Raw genomic sequence first — 10,765 nt, forward strand, 5'->3', positions numbered from 1 at the left:
CTTTCTTCCCCACACACATTTTCTCTCTCATCAACTTACAACTAAATTTTGGAGACAAAAAAAGTGTGCAAAACATAGGTGCAAATGTAGTATGACAAAAAAAAAACATTGGAGGATGAAGTTGCAAACCTTTTAGGCACCTCCGATTTGTATGTAATCACCAAAATAAATTCAATAGAAATTTTGGCATGACCTCCCCTCTTTTTTGAAGAAATTTTGAAGCTTGCTCGGGCAGCTGGAGGAGGAAGAAGACATATATATATAGGGGTGGGACTTTAGTCCCGGTTGGTAGCACCAACCGGGGCTAAAGATCACCGGGATCTTTAGTCCCGGTTGGTAATACCAACCGGGACTAAAGATCCCGGGGGGGGCCTGACATGACCTGACAGCATTCGAACCGGGACTAAAGATGATCTTTAGTCCCGGTTGGTAACACAAACCGGGACTAAAGATCAAATATGCCCGTTACCCTTTTGAACCGGGACTAAAGATCATCTTTAGCCCCGGTTTTTATTGCATCCGGGACTATTGTGGAAATCGGCCGACCGACGAAAGATGGTTTCTCCACCAGTGTTATTTCTCAAACCATATAATTAACACTACATAACACTCCACACATATAGTAAAAATTGCAATATAAATACCAAGTAACTACAATGTAATTGATACGCAAGTATAATGCAACTGAGATGTAAGTACAGCGTGTAATTGGTATGTAGGTACAACGGAACTAGGATGTAATTACTTTGTAATGAATATTAATATAATTTTGGCTATGGAGACATGGAGTCAGCACAACTACTGTGCTCTTTTTTTTTTAAACTTAAACATCCAATAATATAAAACGACAGAGTTCATATGAATAAATCCCAGTACATTGCCAAAAGGATAAAGAGAAAGCATAAGACCATCCGTTTCGAAAGAACGGAAAACTGCACTAAGGCCACAATCTTCATATAGAAACCACACAGCAGAGAAGGTGCACATCGACAGGGAGCTGCAGTGATGAAACTGCACTAAGGCAATGCCGCGACGATTGCGACCTTGGGCCTCCTTCAGCGTGCACAACGCTTGACAATCCGGTAATCCCCATCCGGTTGCCTCCACGAAACGACACAAAACGGAGGTCTGCTACTGAGCCGTAGATTTTGGAGTAAGCATCCCCGGGCTCAGCAAGAGATGTCCACGGAGTCCGTCGTCAAATCTGAGGAGCGAGAGCTCAACCCGAACAACAAACCCTGCATGGAACAAGCCGATAGGAAACACATAGGAAGAAAGAGCCTAAATCCAAATCCCCATATCCACTAAAGAACTCGAATGGTGGCAAACGAATTGCTGTCTTCGTGGATTGACGTACGTGGATGGGGAAGTGAAAATCTGCAAAGCATGACTGATAGAACCATGGCATTGGAAGCACATGTTCAGGCACCAGAGAAACCGCCGCCACAACGCTGACGGGCTGTCGCCCGCACCACGAGCGGCGAGCTCCGGGCGACAACAGAACCAGCCAGCAAGGGACACAGGAAGCCGCCGCAGCCGACGCAAGAAGCAGGGCGGCGGCCTCCCAGCTGAAGACGGCGACGCAGCCGACGCCACCACAAGAAGCCAGCTCCATCCATCAAATCGCCCACTGATCTTCGGATCTCGCACTTCCACCGCCACCAACCAACACCTCCGCCGACCACTCCGGCACCTGTCACGCCCCGAACTAGTACCGGTCGGTACTAGCCCGTGACGCTCCAAATTAACCTGTTAATCGATACCAGTCCCAGGAAACAGTGCTGGTATCACAGGAAGATAGATTATCACAGCAACAGAGGTCTCTTTATTATAGAGTAGAGGTACAGTCATGTTGGGCTGCGGACAGATCCCGAGCTCACAACTGCATTACAAAAGGGAAGCGGAAGCCAAGACTTGGACCAAACATCACAGGCGCGACTTGGGAACTAGGCCGAAACCCTAAAACTCATCGTAGCCGGCTTGCTCCTGGAAGAACTCCTCATCAGTAGGATCCGCCTCATCTTCTTCAGCAACTGGGGGGGATTATTTATATAGAGCAAGGGTGAGTACGGGAGTACTCAGCAAGCCATGGGAAATAAGTGTTTAATGCAGGCTTCAAGGAAGGCTGTTGTTTTTGCAATTGATTTTATTTGAACTCTTTTCTGAAAACAACTAAGTGAGTGCTTCTCAAACGACACGGATGAGACAGTGCGTCTCGTCCGGTCGGAGTATGTGCAATGTATCAGTCTTTAGAATTGATCAAGATTGGCACCCAGCCAGCGACTTTCAAACGGCCACCCGGGCCAACCACTTTCAAACGGCCACCCGGGCCTAGCTGATCCCATCAGCTGCAGATTTTCCAAACATCGATCCCCTTTCCACAACAGCAATTTCACAAGACAATAGTCAAACAAAGCTACGCTAGGAATCACCTCACATCCGCCCATGACCGTGGGCACGGCTGTTCTAACAGTTTGTTAACCTCTGCAGAGGGGGTACACTTTACCCACACGACATTACTAACCCGGATCACCCAGCCGTGGGGATCAGCCACGTTGGGAGACCTCCAAGCTTTCATGACAAGGCATTTCCAAAGCCGACACAGGTTTACCATATGCCGACGAGAGGGGTCCCAGACCAACAACAGGTTAGGTCCCAGACCATACTGTGCCAGTGTCACACCCTGAAAATTCAAAATATATAAATTGTTGTTTAAATGGAATTTTTAGAATTTATTTTAAAATCCTAGAAGAGAAGATCTAATTTTTAATTAATAAATTCCAATATAAAATGGGGCCATATAAAATTTCATTAAATACTTTGCTTAATTCTATAATTCCTAGATTTTTCTGGGATTTATTTGAGCTAAGGAAGTATTTTTAATAAATGGAATTGCATTTCATGAATGATTTTAATTGAAAAAGGTTTTAAAAAGTCTCTTTTGGCTTTGGGCCGAAAGTCGGCCCAAAACCGCTCTCTCTCTCCTCGGCCCAGTCCGGCCCAGTCCGCCGCCGCGCGCGCGCGCGTCCGCCCGCTGACAGGTGGGGCCCACCTGTCAGGGTCGTCGTCAACCTCCGGCCGCCGCCGCCCGAAACCCTAGTTTCGCGCCGCCGCCGTTCCCTTCCAAATTCGATCGATCCTTTCCGTTTCCGGCCGAATTGATAGAGGGGAAACAATCTCCGGGATCTCCTCTACCTTTTCTCTTTTGGAAACATCGGCTAATTCGTTTTGGAAGTTCGTGGAATCAGGTTCGATTCGGATTCGTCTCTCTCCTCCGAACCCTAAACCTTCCTTCTCGTCGCCAGCCGCCGTGGGCCTTCGCCGTCGCCTCCGAGCCCCTTTAAAAGGTTCCCCGGTGTCTCCTCTACCCGTCGCCACCTTCGTCTTCGCCTCTCGTCGCCCGTAGCGCCCTAGCGCCGTGTGCCCTAGCGCCGCCGTTGCCGCCGCCGCTCCAGCCGTGCGCCGCCGCCGTTTCAGCCGTCGCCGTCACTCGGGAAGACCACCGTCGTGATCGCCAAGTCGCCGCCGTTCTCGTCCGCTCCTTCGCCGCCGCCGAAGACCGCCGGAGCACCGCTGCCGCCGTCGACCCGAAGTTTGCCGCCGCTTCCTCCTCGTCGCCGTCACCGTCCGTTGATCTTCCGCCGCTCTTTTGGTCACCGGTGAGTTCGCCGCGTCGCGCTCTACCCGTTGGTGCCTTCCGTTCGCGCCGCCGTGCCGTCGTTCGCCGGCGAGCATGCAAGCCCGAGCCGCCGAGCCGCCGCCGCCGGTGGTGACGTCATCGCCGACGTCATCGGGGCCGTTCGCTGTGAGCCGGTCGTGGACCGTTCGATCTCGGCCGTCCGTTTTGGATCAAGTCGATCTCGGCCGTCCGTTCGCGTGAGCCGTCGCCTGTGCGCCCGGTCCACCGAAACCCTAGCCCGCTGACGCAATAATCCTCCTTTTCCTTTTCAAAAATAATTCATTATTGCGTCATAATTCAATTAAAATCAATTTAAGTGTTTTAATCCGATTTAATCTTCAAAAATTCATAACTAATTCATCTTAGCTCCGATTTAGTTGGTTCAAGTCTCTAAATTTTTCTAAAATTGAGATCTACATGTTAAAAATATCCACATGTACTGTTCAAGCTTGTTTATGTGTTGTTTTGGTATTTTTGCTCTTTTCTGTTTAGATTCCGTCGTTTCCGGAGAGTCCGTTTTCGCCGGAGAAGAGTTTGAAGAGTTCCAAGGCCAGCAAGGCAAGTCACACAGATCCCAAACAACCCTTTGAGCATATTGATCCTATTTAAAGCTATTGTTTCTATTCAAATATTGCATTTATTTTCGAATGTCATTGGGTGGAATTAACCTAAGGTTTGTTATAGCCCTTTTGTTCTTGATTACCTTATTCCTTGATACCTTGGGTTATTATAACTTGACTGGTTGAGCTCTATATGTTGGTTCAACTAGATGTATTAGATATAATTGCTTAGCCCTGCTTAGAAACATTAGCACACTATTGGGATAACTTATGAATCACTATAATTTAATGATGGCTTAATGATAGTTCACGATGGCCAATCGTGATTTGTTAATTAATTATTTGCCAACTAAAACCTGATAATGGTGGGTTGTGAGCACATGGTTTTGATGGTCGTGCTCATGACAATTAAGGACCGGTTCACGAGTTTCGGTTGTGAAACATTAACCGTGCCAACCACAAGCCAGCGTGGGCAACGGCTTTATCTTTTGTATAGCATGGTTCATTGCGGGGCACCAGACTGAGAAGTGGCGGAGATAAGCCCACGGGGGTCGCTGGGGAGTCCATGCCTTGTTTATAAGGGGGTGATTATGATCCAGGAATGGTGCGCTGCGGTGGATTGTGTTATACAAGGGGTATTGTCACAACTCCTTTCCGAGGTACCGTGGTAGTATTGAGGCACATGGTGACATGATGTGGGGTTGTGTCTTGTGGGTACAGTGGTACACCTCTGATCAGAGTAAAACTATTCGAATAGCCGTGCCCGCGGTTATGGGCGGGTCTAACAATGTCTTTCGTGATTAGTCTCACCCTTCTCATCATAATAATAGGTGCTTTAATTGGTAATAATTTGATTAGCTCCTGGTTTGGAATGGTATATTCCTGGTTTGGAGATAGAACTGTGCAGCCGGGATGGTTGTTCAGAATGGTTGAGCCTATACAACAGGGTATGTTGTATAGCGTTGGATTAATATTGTTTAATTACTTAACTGTTTTATTAAATTCTCAAATGTTTGCTAAATGCTGCTTTTGCAAATGAAACCCTACTATGCCATCCTTTGTTATCCTGTGCACTTGCATATTTGCTGCGTGGCTTGCTGAGTATGTCATATACTCACCTTGCAATCATTCATCAGTGGAAGAGTTCTACAGTGAAGCTGATGGTGTGGAGGATTAGGTGTAGCCTTAGTCAAGCTGCCTGTGGAGTGGAGCCGTCCGCGCCGTTTATCTTATTTTCCGCTGCTTAGATCTTTATTGATTGAGAGGAACTATCTACCTCTGTAATGACATTTTATACGCTTATTAATTAGAGTAATAATTGTACTCTATTATCAATTTGTTATTGTGTGCCTCGGCTGATTCCTGGACGAGGGTTCACACACATGTAAGCGTTTGGAATTTTGGATAGAAATTCCGGGCGTGACAGCCAGGAAGCCCAGGGGTCCTCCCCGACACCACCCCGGCGAATCCACATGTCTCTCGGCATCAAGGCTCCCCTGATAAGCTAGTTACTCAGCCAGGGGTGTCCCATTCCACCCATGTGGTCGTACTTGTCTTATCTTTGGATGAAATTCCAAGGAAACGGTCCTTAAGTGCAAGAGTGGAAAACCGTACACCCGGTACGTTCCCCGGTCCGCGGTTTTGGGAATTTCATTTAGTTCGCAAGCACCGACCCAGGTGTCGGGTTTTCCAAGTCTTTTGTAAAACCCAAGTTTTATCCAAGTTGTTTTTCAGATTTTTAAGTTTGAAGGCGACCGTCGATACTCGCACAGGGTGCACGAATATCGAGGCACAACTAGATGGTTACAAGGGGACATGATATATCAATTAACAAAGGAAGGATCAAATGCAACAAACTAGGTAGGTCCGCCAATCTGCCTTGCAGACGGGACAAACAGATTAAGTGCGATCCTATCAATGCATAATATTTTGCAAGCAACATAATTAAATTCAAATATAGGCTCAAGATGTTCAAAGGTGGCTTGCCTTTCTCGAGATCTGGAGCTTGATCCTCGAAATCCTCGCACTGCTGGTCTTCGGGCTTCGAAACTACACGCAAAACGGGATGACTCAACAAACGGTGAAAATAAAGCCCTATTAATGACCTATAAGCTTGCCATTAGATAGATCTCGAGATTTGAGGAATTTTGGAAGTTGAACGGAGTCAAACGGATTTACGGTTGGGAAGATATTGAATTTTTAAGATTATTGGATTTTTGGTCTAAAGGAAAAAGGATTTAATTAAATCCTTTTTTGGAAAAGAAAAGAAAAGAAAAGAAAAGAAAAGAGGGAGGGAAATCAGACTTTTCCTCGGGCGGCTAGGGCGCGGCCCGAGAGAAATGGAGCGGTCCGGCCGAGCTAAATGGGCCGGCCGGCCCAAGGCGGCCCAAGGCGCGCGTGCGCGGGAGGGAGGAGAGAGAGAGCCGGTGGACCGGGCTCACCACGCGTGGTCCCGGGTGGGACCCGCTTGTTGGTGACACGGTTCACCGTGCGGAGCGAGCACGCGGCGCACGCGCGCGGGCGGGGGAGGGACGCGGTGCACGCGCGCGGTTCGCGGTGGAACGGATGCGGCGGGCCCACGCGCAGCCTCACGGCTTGCGGTGGAACGCGCGCACGGGAGGGGCTGACCGGGGTCGGCCCGACCCGATCTCGGCCGAGCTGGCGCCGACGTGGCGCCTACGTGGCTGCCACGCGGGCTGGCGGGAGGTAGACGACGACGCCGGCCGGAACGGACGGCGGACGACAGCGACGAGCGGCGGAGCGAACCACGGCGATACAGGCGAAAGCGAGCACACCGGGTGGTTGCTCAGGACGAGGGGAGACGAGCCAATGGCTCGGATTCGCCGGAGGGAGCTTGACGGCGGCGAATTGAGGCGGCGGCAACCGGCGGCGGGAGAAGGGGGAAACGGCGACGAGGTCACGAGGGGCCGATTCCCGGCGGCGAGAGCATCTACGCGGCTACGGGAATCCGTTGCTAGCGTCGGATTGGGCGGAGCTACGCCGAGCGAGGCCGGCGACGAGCGGCGCTTCCGAGCTCGGGCGGCGACGGCGGCGAGCACACGGCGAGCGGCGGCAACGGTCGGGGCGGCGCCGGCTAGCTACGGGGAGGCTACTCGTGCTACTACCTGAGTCTAAGGGGAGGAGATGGAACGAGGAGGAAGAACGGAGGGAGGCACTACCGTGCGGGGGTGATGGGGCGCAGTGACGAGAGGCCGATGGCGCGGGAGTAATCTCTCCGGCCTTGGGCCGGGGAAGAGGAAGGAGAGGGCGCGCCCGAAGTCCCCTTTCGCGTCCTCGCTCGTGCCGGCTCCTCCGACACGCGCAACGACGAACGGCGACGGCGAAACAGAGGGGCGGCAACAATGGAGTGGAGGCGATGGGACAGCGAGAGAAGAAGAGAGGGAGGGCGCCTGGGCTTTAAAGGGCGGTAATGTCGGTTTGGAAACCGACTTTGGGCGGTCAAGGCGCGAGCTGGCGCTCCGGCTAGCGGCCAAAACGGCGACAGGGAGGAGGGAGGAGGATGACGCCGGCGGGAGGAAAAAGGGGAAAAGAGGGAGAGAAAAGGGGGGCTTTGTCACAGCCTGAATTTCATTTCAGGATTTATAAATTATTTAATAAATTATTAATAGAATTTATATTAAATGTTCATTAATTTACAAGTGAAGTTAAATGTGGGAAATAAAATTTCCTAAATATAAAGCATGGTTGGATTTAATTTTTATTAAATTCTCCATGATTAATTACACTCTCTGGAATTTTCTCGGATTTTTCGGAGCTCAATTCCTAATTTTAATCATACAAAGAGCATTTCAGTAATTACCCACATATTAAATTAATCATTAAATGGTCTAATTATAATTTTGTTAAGTACTTTGAGTGTCCAAGTATGTTCAAGATTTTTCTTGGAATTATTTGAGCATTGGAAGTATTTTTAACAATTGAAAGATCATCTCATTGGTTAATTTATTTGGAAAAGTAATAAAAATCCTCCTCCTCAGCTTGGGCCGAATCCAGCCCATTCCCTCCTTTCCCCTCTCCCTTCCTCTCAGCCCAGATAAAGTCTGTTTGACCTCCCTGGCGCTACAGTACTCCATCTTCCTCCTCCAGACAGAGCCGAGCCAGCCGTGCTCGTGCACAGTGCCGCCTCCTCCCACCAATCCGACCTCCCCGTTGCTCCTCTTTCCAAATTAGTTGCGGGAATGGAATCCTCTCAATCTCCTCTTCCTTTTCCCCAAGAAATCCCCAAATGTTTCTATGGAAATCCTTTCCAATTTCGCGGTTCAACCTTTCCTTTTTCCGGCGAACCCTACCTAATCCGTCGCCGATTCCATCCGTTCCCGAGTCGATCTCTCCCTCTTCTGGCTATAAATAGCATCCCCTCGGCCTCCTCTTCCGTTTGCCTCAAGTCCCAAGCCGAGCCGTCGCTTGTAGCGCCGCCGCCGCCTTGCCCTAGCCGCCGCCGACGCCGGTGACCCTCCAGCCGCGTCGCGCCGCCTCCTCGGTCGACCCCAACCTGCGCCGTCGCCTCCCTCGGCTTCGCAAGGGTGAGAGCTACCCCGGCCACCCGTTCCCTTGCGCCGAATCTCGCCGGAATCGCTCTCCCCGCGCTCGCCTTCTCTCTCCACCTCCGGCCGCCGCTCCAGCAGCCCCGCGCCGTCGCTGTGGTCGTCGCCTTCGGTCGCCGCTGCCGCCATTGGGTTCGCGAGGAGGAGAAGAAGACCGACCTCCACTTCCCCGTCGTCGAAGACCCTGGGAAGCCCGTCGTCACCGTGAAGCCGATCCGTTCCATCTTCAGCCGCGCCGTTCGTCGCCGTCCATCGCCGCCTTCATTCACCGTCACCACCCTCGGGATCGCAGGAGCGAGGTGAAGACCGTCCGCCCCTCGGTTGTTGCCTCTCGTCGCCGGAAAGCCGTCGCCATCGTCAACCCAAGGTCGCCGCCTTTGGAACTCGTCGCCTGCCATCTCCCTCGCCGTCTGTCGTCGTGTAAGTGGTGGTAAGGGTCGCCTTGATCTCCTCTCTCTCCCGGTGCCCTCCGTTTGCATCTTTGTACCGTGGTTCGCTGGTAACTGCCGTTCCCGTGCTTGCGGTCGTCGATCCTGCGTGGCAGCCATGTCATCGCTGATATCGACGCCATCTTGGCCATCCAAAATTAATATAAATTTGTCATCTCTTTTCAATGACATATTATTCATTTTTAATATATGTCATCTACCAAATATGATCTAATCTTTTTCCGGAGGATGTTTTAATCTTCTGTCTCAGTTATAAATCTTTTGTAAATTGTTTAATCAATTTGGAATAGTCTTTTCTTTAATAGGTTTAATTGGAATTAAATCTTGTAAAATTCATATTTAATTCATTTGAAGTCAGAATGAGGCCGTTCAAGTCTCATAATTCATCTAAAATTATGACCTACATGTTTGTTTACTTTTTATGTATTATTTATTTGGTTTTTATTAGTCTTTTTCTTCGTTTTGCGTGTTAGCTTGTCGTTTCCGTCGTTGTGAAGGTTCGCGAGTGCGCCGGAAGTATTCAAGAAGATTATTTGAAGACCGATTATTGCAAGGCAAGTCACACAGATCCTAAACACAATCCTTTGAGCATGTTGATCCTATATTTAAATTCTCTATTTATTTCAACTGTGCATTTATTTTCGAATGTCACTGGGTGGTGTGAATCTATTCCTTTGTTATGGCCTGTTTGCATTGATTACTTTATTCCTTGATACCTTGGGTTATTATAACTTGACTAGTTGAGCTATATATATTGGTTCAGCTAGATATTAGATATGATTGCTTAGCCATGCTTAGAAACATTAGCACACTATTGGGATAACTTATGACTCACTATTATTTAATGATGGCTTAATGATAGTTCACGATGGTCAATCGTGATTGGTTAATTAATTATTTGCCAACTAAAACTTGATAATGGTGGGTTGTGAGCACATGGTTTTGAGAGTCGTGCTCATGACAATTAAGGACCGGTTCGCGAGCTACTATTGTGAAACATTAACCGTGCCAACCACAAGCCAGCGTGGGCAACGGCTTTACTGTCACGCCCAGAAATTCCCGAATAGAATTCCAAGCAGAATGTGCATAAAAATCCCCGTCCAGGACCAGCCGGGGTACACAAGCGACAATGTTGACATACAGATCCACGTCTTACAAACATCATAAAAGTCTTACAAAAATGCAGCGGAAAACAAAAGATAACTGGAGCTAAGCCTTGACTAAACTTTGACTAAACTGCAGCGGGAACACCACTCCACAGGCATCCTCGACGGCACGGACGAAGCCTACTCCTCGGGGAAACCTTCATCTGACACATACCCGTCCTCTGGGGTTGGGAAAAGTAGAGCAAGACTGAGTACTACCCACTGTACTCAGCAAGTCATACCGGAATAGGGGTATGATGCAGGGAATTAACAAAGAAGAGCTAGAGTGGCTCATTTGCATAAAGCGAGCATTTATAAACGGAAATTGAAAGATTTAAACAGTTGTAACAATTAATTAATATTAAAC

The 10,765-nt window shown here is 49.2% G+C and overlaps 1 long non-coding RNA gene and 1 pseudogene across 1 annotated transcript; one reads left to right on the forward strand and one right to left on the reverse strand.

Moving 5' to 3' along the window:
* Positions 1-580: 580 nt before the first annotated feature.
* On the reverse strand, positions 581-1,619 carry LOC107279690 (uncharacterized; annotated as a pseudogene).
* A 7,034-nt stretch (positions 1,620-8,653) lies between these two features.
* Positions 8,654-10,003, forward strand: LOC136354658 (uncharacterized). Its single transcript, XR_010738226.1, has 2 exons — positions 8,654-9,234; positions 9,727-10,003. It is a non-coding gene; the product is annotated as an uncharacterized lncRNA (long non-coding RNA).
* Positions 10,004-10,765: the final 762 nt, after the last annotated feature.

The sequence above is a fragment of the Oryza sativa genome, chromosome 12 (genome assembly GCF_034140825.1).
Source record: "Oryza sativa Japonica Group chromosome 12, ASM3414082v1".
In the NCBI taxonomy this organism is placed as follows: Eukaryota; Viridiplantae; Streptophyta; class Magnoliopsida; order Poales; family Poaceae; genus Oryza; species Oryza sativa.